The sequence below is a fragment of the Nannobrachium achirus genome, assembly GCF_963921795.1.
Source record: "Nannobrachium achirus genome assembly, chromosome: 2".
NCBI lineage: Eukaryota > Metazoa > Chordata > Actinopteri > Myctophiformes > Myctophidae > Nannobrachium > Nannobrachium achirus.
In genome coordinates this window covers 2025286-2042546 of record NC_137811.1, presented here as the reverse complement: position 1 = coordinate 2042546, position 17261 = coordinate 2025286, and positions in this window count along the sequence as shown.

Below are 17261 nucleotides of genomic sequence, written 5' to 3'. Positions count from 1 at the left end.
TCAGTGGGAAAGGGGCCTAAGACCTGCAATTGTTTTATACTTTGGCTATTGAAATAGCAGATAGGCTACAAGCTTGTAGATCTGCTATCTTTTGAAAAGTCTTGACATTTTTTGCAAATCTTTGAATATATCGTTTTAAAAGCGAACATTTGTACCGGTAACTCAAATATTTGCTTTAGGGGGGTCCCTGGAACAACATATTGTGAGATGGGGGTCCGCGGCCAAATACATGTAATTTTGGGGGTCCTTGACATGAAAAAGTTTGAGAACCACTGATTTAGAAGAAGAATTTAGAAGACACTTATAAAATCGGCACAAATTATTCAAAGACTTGCACAAATGTTCGCGATTTTTCAAAAATAGCAGATCTACAAGCTCGCAGCACAGCACTCATCTGCTATTTTTCAATAGTTAAAGTATAAAATAATGGTTAAAGTGATTCAAATCTAAACCAAACATGTGTACCCTTTCATAATGGGTTAAAGGGTAAAAAATGACTTGATTTCTATCAATTACACTACATTTTTTGTTACCGCCGCACTCTGACTTCTTTAGTGCGTTAGATCAACATTTATATAGGCACACAGTCGCACACGGTGGCAAGAGATAGTTTTCTCTTTCCTTATTGTGTCTTTACATGTTTGATTCAAGAACAAACGCTTCGGCTCTAGCCAGCCTCCGTCCAACCTTCGTCCAAGTATTTTTTTGAGTGAACTGCTCCTTTAAAGTTGCATTTCCCTTAGGAATGCAACAAAAACAGTATGTATTATTGAACTCGAGTCTCCAGGGCATGAGTAATCAATAGAAAAAAAGTCATTTTGGGGGTGAACTACTCCTTTAAGCCAAAATGCCTTTTAAATCAGTGGTTCTCTAACGTTTTCGTAGGACCACCAAAAATGGACCACCCCCACATCTGAAAATGTTTAGTGTTAAATGCATAGCAAAAATAGCAGATGTACAAGCTCGCAGTGTGTCACTTCGTGCCGCACCAGCCACGGTATTTTTCCTGAAAAGTTACAAAAACATTGTCTAAACATCCAAAATAAGGCCGTAATATTTAGCTTGGACTTTTGGTATTTTGGCCCAGGAGCCTTCTTAAAGGACCCCAAAAAGATTTTTCTTTGATTACTCACCTCATGGAGACTTGAGTTCAATAATATTTATTTTGTATGTGTCGCATTCCTAAGACAAAAACAAATATATTATAGTAATTGTACCCCCATTGATTCCGGATGGGGATCCAAACACATTACTCCCCATCCAGGTCCCCATCCGGAATCAATGGGGTTACATTTACTAAATTGGCTTAGGAATGTGACAAATACAAAACATATATATAATTGAACTCAAGTGTCCATGAGGTGAGTATAACCAATAGAAAAATATATATATATATATTACCCATTATATAACCCTAACCCTAACCCTTTTTCTGGTGACTCATACTACCCTGCTAATACTTGAGCAGGCCGTGTTTTTTCAATAACTTTTTTCATTTATTTTTAATAATTATTTGTTTGTATTTCATTTTTTTCCATTTAAATAATTATTAAAAAAGTTATGGATAAAACACGGCCTGCTCGCGTATTAGGAGGATAGTGTGAGTCACCAGAAAAAATAATGGGTGTTTTTAATGAGTCTATCATGGTTAAAATGGAGTTTGAAGTTACAATGGGTGTGTATGTGGAGAGAGGCCCTTCCCCGGTTTCCCTGTTGAAAGTGGAATATCCCTTTAAATGAACCAAGATGAAAACAAAAATCCCCCAAAGAAAAGGCTGTGATTTTAATCCACCCCGTGGCTCTCCTCTCCCCAGGACGTGGTGGAGGTGAAGAGGAAGGAGGCAGCCATCGTGGGCATGAAGGGTCACATCCAGGAGCTGAGGAACACCCTGAACCCCCTGAACACCAAGAAGGACCAGCTGCTCAAGAGCAAGCAGGACATGGAGAACGAGAAGCAGAACCTGGACAACAACATCCAGACCTGCAACAACGAGAAGGTACCGTATAGATAGATCAGTGTTTCTCAACCACTGTGCCTGGGGACCTTTGCTATGCCCCTGAGAAGAGTCAAGTGTGCCCCTTGAAACTGCTTGAAAGCCAGTATTGTATTTATCATTTTAAAAATGATTTAAACTAGTGAAAACAGCCGATCTACAAGCACACAACGCCTCGCGGTGCGAGGCGTTGTGTGCTTGTAGATCTGCTGTTTTCACTACTGTTGTGCGACAGCCTTGTATGATGAAGCAGGGCTTTACTTTGCGAAGAAACGTACACATTTGAAACTTGGAGGTACAAGGTTTCTTCCCGACAGTGACGATATTTACACCCCCGTATTATGTTGGTGTGCCCATGGATTCTTGGGACATGAAAAGTGTGCCCATGCAGAAAACAAGTTGAGAAACACTGGTATAGAGCATGTGGTTCTCAACCTTTTCAGGCCGCTACCCCCAAAATATTCATATTTCACCCTGACAAGCTCTTGGAATTGTAGGAGTTGGCATTAGATTAGTTTTTGACTCCATCTGTTCCATTGTGAAAATAGCAGATCTACATGCTCACAGCGCCTCGCTACGCAACGCGAGGGCCGTGTTTTTTCGATAACGTTTTTCATTTGTTTTTAATATTTCTTTATTGTATATTTTTCTTCCATTTTCCCAAAGAATTATTACAAATAAATGAAAAAGTTATCGAAAAAACACGGCAAGCTCACGTATTAGTAGGACAGTATGAGTCACCAGAAAAAGATAATGGGTGTTTTTAATGTATCTATCATGATTAAAATGGAGTTTGAAGTTATCATTGGGAGGGGCCCTGATAACATTTACATCAAATATCTAAATATTGAATGAAGCAAATTAAAAACTGTCCAGGGCGCTATAAAAGCTGATTAGACGATAAAATCATTTTTTTTTTTTTTAAGTGAAATATCCTTTAAATTTGTCACTTTAGAAATGTGCAGATACCCTGAATACACTTATACTCAGGGGCGGTTTTTATAAACTGGGGGCTCCCCACAAAGGTAGTAAAAGAGGCCCCCCCCCCCCATGAGCGCGCGTGAAAAATAGATATGCGTGAAAAAAAACAGTATGCGTGCGTGCGAAGTGCAGGAATTAAAAATGCCACCCTCCAACTCAATACCTATTCTGAAAAAGTGATGATTTAGCATGACAAGACGATGAACTTGACAAGACAATGAAGAGCAGAGGCAGAGGAAGTAAGAAGAGTACAGTAAGGTAGCCTATATAGAGTAGGCCTATATGTATATTTTTATACAGGACATATTTGATGCAGGACAATAATTATTTTAATAACAATAAGGGAATATCAGTGAATAATAATACTTTAAAATTATATTTTAATTATTAATTATTTAATTTAATTATTATTTTTCAAAATTTTGATAAAATTAAAGCTGCAAGCAGCAATGACCGGGCCCTCGCAGCTCTACCCACGTCACAAGGGGCAACAGCCAATCAGAAGAGGGGACAGGACTAAGTTAAACCAATTAAGGTGAAGGACTCTTGATGAAGTCATATGACACCAGCCACAAGTCTGTACGACAAACGGTTCATGAGATATAGAGGCACTTCCTGTTTGGCGAAGGGCACTTCCTGTTTGGCGAAGGAAGCGCCAATTAAGGTTAAGGACTCTTAATCAAGTCATATGACACCAGCCCCGAGTCTGTACGACAAACGGTTCATGAGATATAGAGGCACTTCCTGTTTGGTGAAGGGCACTTCCTGTTTGGCGAAGGAAGTTTGATCTCTGTGTGAAACCTATTGACTCCAGTGAGCAGTTGGTCAATTCTTTAAACAATCATAACTTTTGACAGGAATGGGCTAGAGACTTACTTTTTTTTCCTAAATGCTCAGAATAATGAGCCCAGCAGGGGGCCCCCTCTGCCTTGGGGCTCTACGCAGTTGCGTAGTCTGCGTAGAGCAAATGCCCGCCCCTGCTTATACTGTATGTTGGTATGGTTTACTGTTGAGTGAGAAAACACTCAACAGTAGTGGGTCCCCCAAAATAATTTGGGGACCCCTGTAGTGGTCCATACCCACAGGTTGAAAATAGAACCACATAATGGCAAATAAACATTGCTTTCTATTCAACCAGTAAGGCTCCCTAAATCGTGAGATAAGCGACCGTCAGGTCGCATACACAAACCTTAGAAGGCAATGGTAGCCAATCTATGGGAAACGGGACAGATCCATGTTGATGACATGACTGTAGAGATACTGTGTACCGCTTTGCGTGATTTTAGGGCAAAATCTGTAGGAGCAGTGACCAAAAATGTGTTTTTTTTTCTTCAAAAAAAGATCTACAAGCACAGGCGTTGTGTGTGTTCAGATACCGATGGTATCTGAACTGTCGCTGGAGCAGCGGGAACGCCACCGTCGCCCCCTGCAATCCTGTGGCCCTCGGCTTGGTACCCTAGACATGATTCGGCCCTTGGGGAAAACTAATTGGGGAACCCTGACATATAGGATGATTCAGGAAAAAAAGAAAAAGAAAACAACGTGTGAAATGGGAAATTCTGCATACGAGTACTTTTACAAGATGTTTGATTGAACTTTGACCCCTTCTTCTCCTCCACAGGCAGAGGCTGACAAGAAGAAGGCAGAGACAGCAGAGAAGCTCAATAAACTCAAATGTAAGATGCCCACAAACACACACACACACACACACACACACACACGCATGTATGTACGCACACACACGCATACACACACACACACACACACACACACACACACACACACACACACACACACACACACACACACACACACACACACACACACACACACAGTAGTTCACCCCCAAAATGATTTTTTGGAGCGGTGAAAGCGCTCCCAATAGACAGGTATGTCCGTGGGTATGTGGGTGGGTGGCTGGGTGGCTGGCTGGCCGTGTCCGTCCGTAGCCTGGCAATACCTTGAGTGGCCACACACAACACACTAGTTAAAGAGGGGCGCTGTTTTGTGCAGGCCAGGCACACTCACCACACACACACATTCATTCACCGCTCCACTTCGAACCGAGGTTTGATTTTTTTCTATTGATTACTCATGCCATGGAGACTTGAGTTCAATAATATTTTATGTTTGTGTTTGTCTTATTTACAAAAAAAATATTATAGTAAATGTACCCCCATTGATTCCGGATGGGGACCCAAATGCAAGGCTCTGGATGCCACACAAGAATCAATGGGGGTAAAATTTACCTGACCCTTGACCCTAAATTTACCCCCATTGATTATGACCCCAAAGCATTTGGGTCCCCATGGTAAATTTACTATAATATTTTTTTTGTCTGCAACAAATACAAAAAAATAAAATTAAAAATTAAAAAATGACTATATATATATATATATATATATATATATATATATATATATATATATATTATTGAACTGAAATGTCCATGGCGTGACTAATCAATAGAAACAAAGTCATTTTGGGGGTGAACTACTCCTTTAACACAAACCAGGTAAAATATTCTACTGCTCTGCCACCATAATGTGGAATGCCCTGACACCATCCAATAAGCACACGTCAATCACAGGCATATTTCAAAAATGTCCTGAAAAAGGATATGTCAAGAAGTGTAGATAGATAATAAATCTCCTTGATAAGAGGGCACACACTGCCATGCTGCCCCATTTTTCCCCTTTTCTCCTCTGAAAATGTAGCGTCGCAATGTGACACTTTGTGAGCTTGTAGATCTGCTCCTTTTGGAGAATGGTTTCTATAATGTTACACTATGTTCTATTCTAACGTGTTGCTGTTTGTGTAGCAGACATTTCTGATCTCAAAGGGAAATAGAAGTTAAAGAAATGTGGCCGTTGACCACAATGATCTTGATCTGTATCATGTCTTCCTACAGATACGTAAGGAAAACAATATATTTTTTTTATCTTTCTGTACATTTTAGTATTGTTTATAAAACAATATTTAAAAGAAAACAATAATTATCAAGTGAACCATGAATGAAATGCCTGGAACCATAAAGCTACCATAGGGCAGCAGTTCCCCAATGTTGCCAGTTGATGCAATAGACGGGTTTCTTGTTTACAAACATTGAGACTAAATGCACAGCTGACTGTATCATGTAATCAATTCCGTCCAATACCCAAACCCACAGATATAAAAAGCTAGATACCTCCTCCACCGCTGCAGTTCATTAGCGCGACTGGTCAAACACCCCTGGCGGAAGTGCATAACTGTGGAACTGCGGAAGGCACTCTGCCCCCTCCAATGGGAAAGAGGGAGTCCTGCCAGGACTGCATCTGATTGGACTACCGAGCTTCCCATTCTGTGACGCACAAGGAAGCGTCCTTCAGAATTCCCAAGAGCCCCGCCTCAGAATTCTGGAGGCTTGCATAGAGTTATTGGGAGGCTTGCCAGGAGTCTTGGACCAGCACCCCCCAGTCGGAAGAGGCGTCTACCTTTCTATGTCTGTGCCCAAACCTGTTGTTTTGGGGAGCGCTGGTTTCATTGGCTAATTTTGGTACGGACCCTGCGCACGCATCTAGTTTTATCAGTGTAACGTGGACCAGAAACCCGTCTATATGTGACTCCAAATAGCCATACACTCTGCTTGTTGTGCCCTCCACTCCAAGCAGGGGCGTCACAAGGGGGGGAAAGTGGGACTGAGTTACTAGGGCCCAAGGTGGAGGGGCCTGGAATTATGTTATACTTTAGCAATTGAAAAATAGCAGATATACAAGCTCACAGTGCACGCTGAGAGCTTATAGATCGTGAAAATGTGTGGAAATCTTTGAATATATGTATTTCTTTTAACTAAAATCTTGCTTCTGGGGGGTAGCTGGAACTAAATATTTTGAGTTGGGGGTCCGTGGCCAAATACACACCAATCCCCAAACCTGTTGTTTTGGGGAGCGCTGGTTTCATTGGCTAATTTTGGTACCGACCTGCGCGCGCATCTAGTTCTTATCAGTGTAACGTGGACCAGAAATGCGTCTATTGGTCTATAAGACTCGATGTCTGTGTGTTTTGTACAGATGCCTTTGAGGAGGAGAAGAAGAAAGCCCAGGAGGAGATCCAGGCTCTGAAACAGAACATCCTGGACCGAGACAAGGCTATCTGTGCCTTCGTTGACCAGGCCAACGAGGAGGGCCGGTGAGAAATCAACACGCACGCACGCACGCACGCACGCACGCACGCACGCATGCACGCACACACACGCTAGGGCATTCACCGAATATTCGAATATCAAAGTCACTATTCGACGTTGTTCACCGAAGTCGAATATTCGCTTTTTTTTTTTATTATTGTTTTCTCTTTAAAACATATAAAGCTTGGCTAGATAGGAATTGTCATAAGAATGAGTTGTCAATGCCCCTGGTGGATGAATTTGTTAATGCTCTATACCAGGGCTTCTTTTTAGGCCGTGACCCCCAAAATAAACATAGTTGAACTGGGGACCCCCACCCTGACAAGCACTTGGAATTGTAGGTATTACATTTAATGTGACTCAGTTCCGCAGATACATTGTGAAAATAGCAGATCTACATGCTCACAAGGCCTCGCAACATGAGCATGTAGATCAGCTATTTTCACAATGTTTGCCTCTTGCTTACTTAATATTTGACAGTTTGGCCAGTCCTGTCGAATATTCGACTATTCGAATACTTTGAGGTCGAATAATTCTAATACTAAAAATCACTATTCGTGAATGCCCTAGCGCACGCACACACACATTTGAGAGGGGAGCCCAACATTATAGGATGACCTTGACTGACTGGGGCTTAGAATGGGGACCAACCATGGATAGCTGATGCAGGTGATTTTGGTCCGTATCTTTATGTCTCAATGACGTCAGTCAGCTCTGTTATATCAGTCGTATATGACATAATATGGCTTATATAATGACATATGACAACTAGCGTACAAATGGAACCGAATGGACCCATTTGTACACTGTCAAAGTTACAGACTTGTGGGTCAATGTTTAGACCACCATAAAGGAACCTAGAGAGTCTACTTTGAGAAACACAAGGACGACATTAAACTGTACCTGACATATGACTCCAAACGTGGGCAAGGTTTCATCTCTCCATGAAAAGGTGTATTGTGAAAGTAAACCATTGCTATAGAGCAGTGGTTCTCAACCTTTTCAGACCGCGACCCCCCAAATAATCATATTTGAACTGGGGACCCACCCCCCACCCTGGCGAGCACTAAGAGTTGAGGCGTTACATTTTGTATAACACAGTTCTATTGTGAAAATAGATGATCTACGATTCTACGTGCTCGAATTAAAGCATGTAGATCGGCTATTTTCACAATTTCTGCCTCTAATAAATGACAATTTAGCCAATATCTAATTTGTCATGTTAGAGGCATTCAAAAGTCCTTAAATTGTCACTTTAGAAATGTGCATATACCCTCTATACACTTAAACGTCATGTTGGTTTGTTTACAGTTGAGTGAGAAAACAATGTTGCACATTAATAAAGTGCTGGAGACCCCTGTTACTGAACAAACACTCTATAGCAATGACTACTTTCCCATTATAGAGCTATTTAACACTGTTACTGAACACTCTATAGCAATGATTACTGTCACAATATAGAGCTATTTAACACTGTTACTGAACACTCTATAGCAATGATTACTGTCACAATATAGAGCTATTTAACACTGTTACTGAACACTCTATAGCAATGATTACTGTCACAATATAGAGCTATTTAACACTGTTACTGAACTAACACTCTATAGCAATGATTACTGTCACAATATAGAGACTGAACAAACACTCTATAGCAATGATTACCATCACGATATAGAGCTATTTAACACACTGTTACTGAACAAACACTCTATAGCTATGATTACTATATACCTGTGGATGTATTTCACACCGTTACATGTTTCCATTACCTATTATGTAATACATATGTCTGCGGGATGAGATGTCTGTAGGCAGGGTGATACCAGGGGTTAAGTGTCAACCTTCTGCTAAATGTCAGGAGTCAGGTCAGGTCTAGAGATGACTTTGTGATTTATCAATAAAGACACAGTCCAACAGGGACTGACCTCCTTTCTGCTGAAATCAATAGAAAACAACCGACAATGCCTTTGTTTCCCTCTCTCGGCAGGAAACTGTGCGGAATCTCCGAAGCGGCCAGATGAAGATACATGGAAATGGAAGCTTTTCCAGTACATAGTTATTGTTATATTTTTTTTTTCACAAAAGTATCTGTCTTCATTATTGTGTAGGAATTAAAGCTGTCTTAATGAGAACACCATGTTTGTTTGTCTCTGCGTGTTTCTCTACTCACGCACGCGCGTGCAGACGCGCACACGCAATAACTCATGAGTTAAGCCTATAATTATGTTAAATATATACTAACTAAACTGTACAGAAGGTTGACATTTAGAAAAAAAATTGTAATTATACTTTGGTTTGACATAATATGATGCTACTGTAACACTGTTGTACTTTAAGTCTAGTAAAGTTTGGAATACAGGCCTTTTAGGCCTACTTGAAACAGAGTTTTGCATATTGTGGTATTTTTACAGTTTACAGTTTACAGTTTAGGCATTTAGCAGACACTTTTAATCCAAAGCGATTTACAATAAGCAGATAATACATCACTATAATAAGCAGGATAATATGTCAGTACATCAACAACAATATAACAAATGCATAGGAATATCAATCTAGAAAAAACAATAACCTTGTAGACCATGCACCTAATCAGTAAAAAGGAAAAAAAAAAACAGTTTCTAAAAACCTAAAAAAATGCTAACTAGCTTCATGTACTTTTACTTAAGTAAATAGTATGTTTTACACCACTGCCAGATATCTGTCTTCAACTAAAACCATTATTTCCTGCTCTAGCCGTCACCCAGACAGAACAAAACAGTGAGTGTGTATTGCCTTACAGTGTGTGTGACACATGTTCAGGGGTGTCGCACCAAATTCTGGGCCCTGGGTACAAGGATTCACTGCGGCCCCCCCATGAATGTTCTTCATGGGTGGAGGGGCTTTAACCCATTTAGACTGGGAACACATTATTACGCATTATTTTGTGCTTTAACTATTGAAAAATAGCAGATATACAAACTCACAGTGCGGCACCGAGTGCCGCGCGGCAAGCTTCTGCTATTTTTGAAAAATCATGACAATTTGTGCAAGTCTTTGAATATTTCAAATCCTATAAGTTATTTTTTTTTAAAACATATGTTTCTATGTCAGTGATGCTCAAACTTTTTCATGTGAAGGACCCCCAAAATGATATGTAATTGGCCACGGACCCCCATCTCAAAATATTTAGTTCCAGGAACCCCCCAAACGCAAAATGTTAATTACATACATTCGCTTAAAAAATACACATACTCAAAGATTTGCACATGCACATTTTCACGACTTTTCAAAAATAGCAGATCTACAAGGTCGCAACACTCGGTGCCGCGCTGTGAGCTTGTAGATCTGCTATTTTCAATAGTTAAAGTATAACATAATTCCAGGCCCCTCCACCATGGGCCCTAGTAACTCAGTCCCACTCTCCCCCACCCCCCTCCCCTTGTGACGCCCCTGCACAGGTTCCACCAGTATGTCAGCATTCTCATGTTTATGCTTTGTTTGGATCACACTGAGACTCACCTCTCTGCTTTCAACTGCACCCTGGAGCCTGTTCAACTGTGTTGCCATGTCTGCTTATTATAAGCGACCTTGGTCTTGTTTTTTTTTTTGCTTTTAAAAATGGTAGTTGAGGTTTGGGGCTCGTTTCTAAAGTGTAGTTCTTTATGTGGGGCTTGTTTCCTAAATGTTGTTTAAACCAGTGGTTCTCCAACATTTTCATGTCAAGGACCCCCCCCCCCCCCAATGAATATGTATTTGTCCATAAATGCCCCCCCCCCCCCCCCCCCCCCCCCATCTGATTTTGCCAGAGACAAGATTTGTATTGTTAAACTGTTTCAAAAATATTCCAACATTTTCATTCTTCTTTTTGGGGGGTTGAAAATAGCCAATCTACAAGGTCACAACACGTGGCATAGCGACGCGTTGTGACCTTGTAGATCGGTTATTTTCAAATAGCCTTAGCCTATTAGTCCCTTTTATTTTGGGCCTGCAAACATGCAGGCCCAATACTGTGTACTGTTGTATCGGGAGCTGACCAGTACAACCTAGGGCTGTTTGATTTGGCCTACAAATAAAATCCAGATTTATTTCTCGGAAAAGTAGATTCGAAAAATAATCTTGACATTAGTTTGGTGTCGGACTCAGGCTTATTATATTGCAGAACCTTTTTCTGTTTTAGGAAGACTGAGCTGTGGACTTTTGCCCGGTGCAGGGCTCGAATGAGTGAGATCCGTACCAGAATTAGCCAGTAGCTATGCCCCTCCCAAAAAGCTTTTGTCCAATGCTAGCTTAGAATAACTTCCTGCTTGCCAAGGTTTGCCTTGGCAACAGCCTTGGCAAGCTGCCGGTTGGACAAAAGCTTTTAGGGGAGGGGCATAGCTACTGGCTAATTACCTAAATTAAAGTGAAAATCGATTTGACGATTTTTTTTGTATCTTCCAAACAAAAAAATCTGATTTCGATTAAAAAAGTATTCATTTCCCAGCCCTAGTACAACCACAGTATTATACAGATGTACTGGGAACTGACCAATACAACTACAGTCTCATACTGTTGCAATGGGGAAATGACCAGCTCAACAAGATCTACCAACCAAAACATAATTATGAAATAAGTAATTTCAACCATTGTTGAAATACTTTCTTTCGAATAGTGATGCTGACGTTATACAGTATGTCAAGCTTGAGGAACCAAACAAAATATGGCTCCACTTGAACAGTAAGGGTGCAACGATTTACACAATTCACGGTTCGGTTCGGTTCGATATTTTGGCGTCATGGTACTTTTTCTATACAAAAAATAAAGAGAAATGTCCTTGATTTATACATTTATTTTTTTGTTTTAACTTTGAACAATATGGTACCCAACCTCTAGGGTAGTGGTTTTCTAAGTGGGCTCTGCGGACCCCTAGGGGTCCTTGAGGGGATTCCAAGGGAATGTGGATGTGGAGTGGTATTGTATTGTATCGTTCGGTACAGGGTCATTCTGTTCGGTATTCGATATTCGGTTCGATATGTTGCACCCCTATATGAACACACTTGGAATGGGACATTGTGAAAAAAGAAAGTCTTCCCCCCATTCCGAAGAGAGGGAGTATAGGTTTCCGGCTTCTCTGCCATACACATCTTTATATCCCGTTGTAACGCTACTGACGTTTGCATGCGACACTCGTGAAAACAAAGCATTGCATTGTGGGTTTGCCCTACTGTAGAATCGGCGAAGGGAGCAGCTGACAGGCCATTCCTCATGTCAATCAATCGAATAAAAATTTCAATCAGTCAATCTAGTCACCTTAATTGTTATATTTAACTAGGGGTCTTCAAGGTTTTTCAGGCCAAGGACCCCTTAGCTGAGAGAGAGACGAGGCAGGGACCCCCACAACATACTGAATCAAATTGTGCAGATTTGCACGTTTTCATAGATGTAATAGATAGTAAACCTTTTAAACCCTTCATTGGCGCTGTATTGGTCTGCTCCTTTTCCCTTGCACCAACTCTCCAAAAACAGCCGATCTACAAGCTCACAACGTCTCGCGCTGCGAGGCGTTGTGAGCTTGTAGATCTGCTGTTTTCGGGGGAAGTAACCAAGGGATCGCTTTCCACCTTTTGGGCAGCCCTGCTGTCCTAAACACGCCGTCCTCATGTTTCATCAAAACAGTAAACATGAGACTGGCTGCAGGGTTTTGGTGCTATGTCAATGTGAACCAGAAAGAGTGATGGTGTTACACGTACACAGTGTGTGTGTGTGTGTGTGTGTGTGTGTGTGTGTGTGTGTGTGTGTGTGTGTGTGTGTGTGCGTGCGTGCGTGCGTGTGTGACAAATATAAAGACATTAGAGCATCATTCTTCCCTAAAATTTAAGACAAAAATACAAATAATTTGATTCCACCATTAATAAGTCGTCACTTGAATATGTTCTGGCAATGTACCTTTTTGGCTGCACAATGTGGAGTTGTCATCAACTATGAGGCCAAGGGACAGCCAGTGGACATTCAAACAATGATGGCGACACCCATACAAGGGACAAAAAAGCGTCATTTTCGCCGCATAGAAACCAATGGCTTCGCACCGTCCATATTTCTTTTACAGTCTATGGTACAACATCAATATTCACATCAATGACAAAAGAAAACTGAAACCTTCCCCTAACTTGTGATACGAACAAGTTTAAAAACAGTAGCCAGGCATGTGTGCATAGTTATGTAATTAAGGTTTAAATTGATTTAATGCATGGTCTAATCATTAAACAGATGCTTCATCAACCCATGGGGTGATACAGTGCATTATGTCAACATGCATTCATCTGCTGCCCTCTAGCGGCAAACTCTTGTAAGTGCTAAGGCATCTGGAGCAAGATATGCCAATGTGTGGCATTATCTTTAACAGTTTTTTCCAGTTTTATTTTAGACTTCCTCAGGCCTATATACTTTGCTAAACATAATTTGTCTTCATTAAGTGCTTACTTAGTAAAACACGTTGTCTACTGGGAAAAGAAAGCTCACAGTGCATGTTGTGAAACGCAGCGTAAATTACCTCTTGTTCATAGCAATAAAACATAACTTCACCAAATGATGTATTTCTTTTCCTTTAGCCTAAGCGGGTAAGCCCCCAAAACACACAAAGACATGTTTATCGTTGTCTACACTGCAGGGGTCATCCATATGTCCAGACACCATTATAACGTTGTAATTTTGATCATAACTAAGACCCCATTCGCTTCAGAGACACACTGAAGGCCAACCTCAGGAGCTGCAGCATTGATGCAGCAAACTGGGAAGATACAGCTGCCGACAGGGCAGGGGCGTCAATTGGGTATGGCAGGGGTATGCAGCTGCCATACCCTGGGTCCAGGGAGGGAAATAAAAGTTACTTTTAAATCCATGAATGTCTCTTTGTCTATCTGTTTTGGTTATTATGTTGTTAAATTACAGTAAAATAACTACAAATGCAACATTTAACAAAATGGTCACTTTAACAAGGTATTATTGCGACCGAAGGTCGCATATTATTGCGACCGAAGGTCGCATATACTCTGAAGAACCGTGTCGCTTGAGTGTCCTTCCTTCCTTCCGTAACCTCTGTGATGTCAGTGTGATGTCAGCGAGTTGTGACATCACTTCCTGTACAGGGCGGCTACACGAAATGTGGATAACACTATAGGAGATAGTCCAGTCCATCATGTCATATGGGACTACCGTCATAGAAAGTAGCCATTGTTAGGCCGGAGTCAATGGCTGTCTGTCTGACTGTCTGTACAGGAAGTGATGTCACATGACATACTTTTTATATATGGGTCAGTGACGTGACGCCCCAAAAAATGTGTTTTTAAAAAAACTTTAAATTGCAGGCATAAAAGTTATTTACTTTTGTTCTACTCACTCTCAACCTTATGGAAATACATTCTGTTTTTAGATATTTTATTGGAATCAGACTTTATTCAGCAGTTTGTTGTACTTGTGCCTAAAATCGTCATATGGTGTGACATGAAAATAATTGTTCATAAAATGAAAATGGAGTACATCTTTCTTAAGTTACTCACTTTATCAAAGTCCTTTATCATAACTAACCAGTGATCCACTATAGTTTTTTGAAAATTAATTATATCTGTATGTTTTTTTCATAATCGACACTCTGTGTGAGGCCCATGTTCATGATCTTACAACATATTTTAAATGTATTCTGTCAAAACTTTCTCTAAAATTACACAAATATTTGTGACTCTTCCTGATAATATTCTCTATGTAATGCATAAACATTTTTTTGGTTTAATCATTAATAAAGGTATGATTTTTCACTATTTGGAATGTCACACCAAATGATTTAGTGTCACACCGTATGATCATATCTTCATGTGTCAAAACAAACTGTGTTTAACCTACCTATTAGTGAGTACTGAACTTTACTGATTGATTAAACAATTACCCAGGATAACATGGCCTTAATATTTCTGAACAGGATATTATTGTAGGGCTTTAACATGGGATAAGAAAGAATTGTAGTAGTAGATGGATGATGAGGATGTGCACAGGAATGCTACACACACCTAAGTCTTCTGCCGGCCCACGGCAGAAGGATCCTAAAGAGACAATAAGGCGCATAGCCACACTTGGAGCCAAGGCAACATTTTATTAACACCAATTAGTGGAAACAGAACTCAGCATTCAGGTAAATTGCTTTTTTCCGAAGTCTCCTGAACTTGAACACAGCATTTTGTGTTGAACAAATGTAATTAGGAATCATGACATTACACCACATCTCCACTAGCTAAAGAGTGCTGGGTTGCGCAACTCCAAAAATAGCTGATCTACAAGCACAACGTGTTGAGCGCTTGTAGATCAGCTATTTTCGCTAGTTTTGTCTCGGGTCCTACCTTAACACTGTCCACTGTCCAGTCCAGTGAGTGAAAGTACAAAAGTATTAGATCAGATTAGATTATACATTTAGACTGTATTGTACATCAGCCAGTCGTATTTGGTGAGGGTAGCAAACCGGCTGCCTTGTTGTGGTTCTGCTATGCCACAGACAACCTCCTGCTCTTCTTAGAAAATGCAGTCTCGCCCCTTTGGCTCCTCTCTCCTTGCTGGGTCATTGTTTAGTTTCTCCCTGTACTTTCTCGTTCTCTCAGCACTTGTCATTTCCCAGCTGACAAAAGAAAATGGAATGTATAGTTTAAGACAAAGAGAAAATATTGTTTAGATTGAAACAATATGTTAAGGTTTCTGTGAAGGGGTTTCTGCTCTGTCTGATGAATTTGAAGTATCACTGAATGAAGCTAAATTACATTTTATGTAAAAATGTTTAAAACAAATGTTTAAATGTACAAAAGAAACATGGAACTTTGTTATTTATTGTTATATCTGTAGTTAAATACAGTATAAATCATATGGTGTGACAATCAAGTCATATGGCGTGACAAGCAGACCTGTCACACCATATGATTAAGTGTCACACCATATTACTGTTTTCTGCATTTAGGTTTACCTTGAGGCTACTATGTACACATTAGCATGCTAACAGCATGCTAGCTATAACAAAGCAGCCTAGATCTACATGGAAATATGACCAAAACTTCAAATAACTTAAGCTTTTTTTAAAGAAAAGGTGTCACACCAAAAGACATCCAGAATGGTGAGTTTGTGAACGTTTCAACAAGATGGCATTTCATGAAAATGTTAAAATCATAACTCACCTCAGACACCTGTCTTGCAGTTGTGCTGGGAGTGCTGAATAGCCTTACAGAAGAAGGACCTCTCTAGCCAATAGGTGTCCAAATAATTGCCTGTTTAATTTTTCCAAACTAGTGTCACACCAAATGATTTTGGGTTGGGGGACAAAATGTTTTTGATCAGAAATGACTGAAAACATTATGCTTTGACTTTGAAAAGATATAGGCTCAAAATAGACATTTTTTTTAGCCTAAATTCATTTTCAAATGATTTTTAGCAATTCTTTTTCTTAGTTTTATTCAAGTTCCCACTTTGAGAAACAAGGTCAGGACAGTCACACCATATGAGTTTTGCCATGTTTGGTTGAAGATTCTGAAGAAATGAGGAATGAAATGTTTTAATCTTGAGTAAGTTCACATAAAGCTTAATGTCCTGCACAATATTCAGAAGGTTTTTGACAAATATATTTTTTATTTATACATGTTTGACACCGAGGACAGCGAAAACGTTACGTCACGTCACCCACCCATATATATGTAAATATGGGGGCGTCTGTGTTAAGAACGTTTCGTTGTCAAGCTCAACGTTGGGCATTTGGACCTATACATGGAGAAATGGAGCGAATCTGTTTGGCCTAAACATGGAGATGTGGAGAACACTATATATGGAGAAAGTCCATTCCATCATGTCATATGGGACTACCGTCATAGACAGTAGCCATTGTTAGGCCAACTCAATGGACTGAGTCAAGCTCAACGTTGGGCATTTGGACCTATACATGGAGAAATGGAGCGAATCTGTTTGGCCTAAACATGGAGATGTGGAGAACACTATGGAGAAAGTCCATTCCATCATGTCATATGGGACTACCGTCATAGACAGTAGCCATTGTTAGGCCAACTGACCAAATCAAACGCGAAGCGGATCAGGGCAAGTATAGTGGCATGGTCATGATGGACCTCCAGAAGGCATTTGACACC